A 2,254-nucleotide genomic window follows, 5' to 3' on the forward strand; every position below is an offset into this window, starting at 1 on the left:
GGGCCGGCGGCCGGGCGCAGCGGGGCCGGGAGGGGCCGGGCCAGTCCGCCGCATGCCCGGGGTCTCCCCCAGCGGCTTCGGTGGCCGTGGGTCCCCGGTGGGGCAAGAGGCGGGGAGCCTGACACCCGCCGTGGGGCCCTCCAGGCCAGGCCTCGCCTGGGTGGCCGCGGGGGGATTCGGGGCGGTCCCGCGGGCCGGCGGCCGGGCGCAGGGGGGCCGGGAGGGGCCGCGCCAGTCCGCCCCATGCCCGGGGTCTCCCCCAGCGGCTTCGGTGGCCGTGGGTCCCCGGTGGGGCAAGCGGCGGGGAGCCTGACACCCGCCGTGGGGCCCTCCAGGCCAGGCCTCGCCTGGGTGGCCGCGGGGGGATTCGGGGCGGTCCCGCGGGCCGGCGGCCGGGCGCAGGGGGGCCGGGAGGGGCCGCGCCAGTCCGCCCCATGCCCGGGGTCTCCCCCAGCGGCTTCGGTGGCCGTGGGTCCCCGGTGGGGCAAGCGGCGGGGAGCCTGACACCCGCCGTGGGGCCCTCCAGGCCAGGCCTCGCCTGGGTGGCCGCGGGGGGGATTCGGGGCGGTCCCGCGGGCCGGCGGCCGGGCGCAGGGGGGCCGGGAGGGGCCGGGCCAGTCCGCCCCATGCCCGGGGTCTCCCCCAGCGGCTTCGGTGGCCGGGGGTCCTCCGCGGAGGAAGCCGGGTGGGTGTTGGGGGGAGCCGGACCCCAGGCGCCCCGACCCGTGACCTGCGGCCGCGACCTCCGACTCGGCAGGAGCGACGAGGGGCTTTCTGGCCCGCCCCCCCCCCCCTTCTCCTTCCTCCCCAGAAAAAGGAGAGAGAGCTGGCTCGGACCGGGAAAAGCTGCCTACGGCACCTGGGATTCCCAGGCGGTCACCCATCCAAGTACTAGCCAGGCCCGGGACGGTTTACCTTCCGAGATCGGACGGGATCGGGGGCGTTCGGTCCGGTATGGCCGTAGGCACCCGGCTCCGCGCCTCCTCGCCCGCTTTCCCCTGCCGGCGCCCGGGCCTGCCGCACGGCGAGCCCCGGTCGGACTGCCCCGTGCGGCAGGGCCCCCGTCTCTCGCGGGCCCGATCCTTTTTTTTTCCTTTTCAAGCTCCGGGGCCCGGGCTGGCCCGTCAGAGCCCCTTCCCCTCCCCCCCCCCTCCCTCCGGCGTCGGGGAAAATATTTTCCCGGACTTCCAGCGGGCCCGATCCTGTCAGCCGGGGGGGGGGGGGGGCAGTCCCTCGCTGCGGCCAGGGAGGGTGAGCCCGGGGCGGCTTGCCTGGCGGCCGGGTCCCGGCGGGCCCGATCCATTCCCCCCCTCCCCGTCTCCCCGTCCCCCAGCGGTTCCAGCGGTTCCCCGCCCCGCCCCCGCGCCTGGTTCGCACCCTGTTCCTTCGGGCCGAGGAAGGCGTACCCCGGGGGGAACCGTCCGAGTCCCCTCCCGGGCACCAGGTCAACCCGTGGAATCGAACGGGGTTCACCTGGCTGGCCGGTATGCTTTCCGGCCACCGGGTCAACCCATAGGTTCTAACTGGTATACCTGGTGGCCGCTTTGCCAGGTCAACCCGGATCTCCCTCCTTCCCTGGGCGCCCCCTCCTCGGAGGCGTCGGGTTAAACTTTTTCCAGACTTCCAGGGGCCCGATCCAGTCGGCCGGGAGGCAGTCCCTCGCTGCGGCCGGGGACGGTGAACCCAGGTCGGCCTGCCTGGCGGCCGGGTCCCTGTCTCTCGTGGGCCCGATCCTTTTTTCCTTTTCGAGCACGGGGGGGGGCCCGGCCCGCCCCGGTAGCGCTCCTCGGAGGCGTCGGGCAATTCCCCCCCCCGCACCCCACCCAGACTTCCAGGGGCCCGATCCTGACGGCCGGGAGGCAGTCCCTCGCTGCGTCCGGGGACGGTGAGATGCTCGGCCACCAGGTCAACCCAGAGGAAGCGGGCTGAAATTTTTTTTTCCAAGTCCGAAAGATTGTCCAAGTCCCCGCTCGGCCACCAGGTCAACCCGGAGGAAGCGGGCTGACAATTTTTTCCAAGCCCGAAAAATTTTTCCAAGTCCGAAAGATTGTCCAAGTCCCCGCTCGGCCACCAGGTCAACCCGGAGGAAGCGGGCTGACAATTTTTTCCAAGCCCGAAAAATTTTTCCAAGTCCGAAAGATTGTCCAAGTCCCCGCTCGGCCACCAGGTCAACCCGGAGGAAGCGGGCTGACAATTTGTTCCAAGCCCGAAAAATTTTTCCAAGTCCGAAAGATTGTCCAAGTCCCCGCTCGGC

At 72.3% G+C, this 2,254-nt stretch overlaps 1 non-coding gene across 1 annotated transcript; it reads right to left on the minus strand.

Moving 5' to 3' along the window:
• Positions 1–847: 847 nt before the first annotated feature.
• On the minus strand, positions 848–966 carry LOC135889599 (5S ribosomal RNA). Its single transcript, XR_010561944.1, has one exon. It is a non-coding gene; the product is annotated as a 5S ribosomal RNA (ribosomal RNA).
• Positions 967–2,254: the final 1,288 nt, after the last annotated feature.

This window comes from Emys orbicularis, chromosome 15 (assembly GCF_028017835.1).
Source record: "Emys orbicularis isolate rEmyOrb1 chromosome 15, rEmyOrb1.hap1, whole genome shotgun sequence".
Lineage (NCBI taxonomy): Eukaryota > Metazoa > Chordata > Testudines > Emydidae > Emys > Emys orbicularis.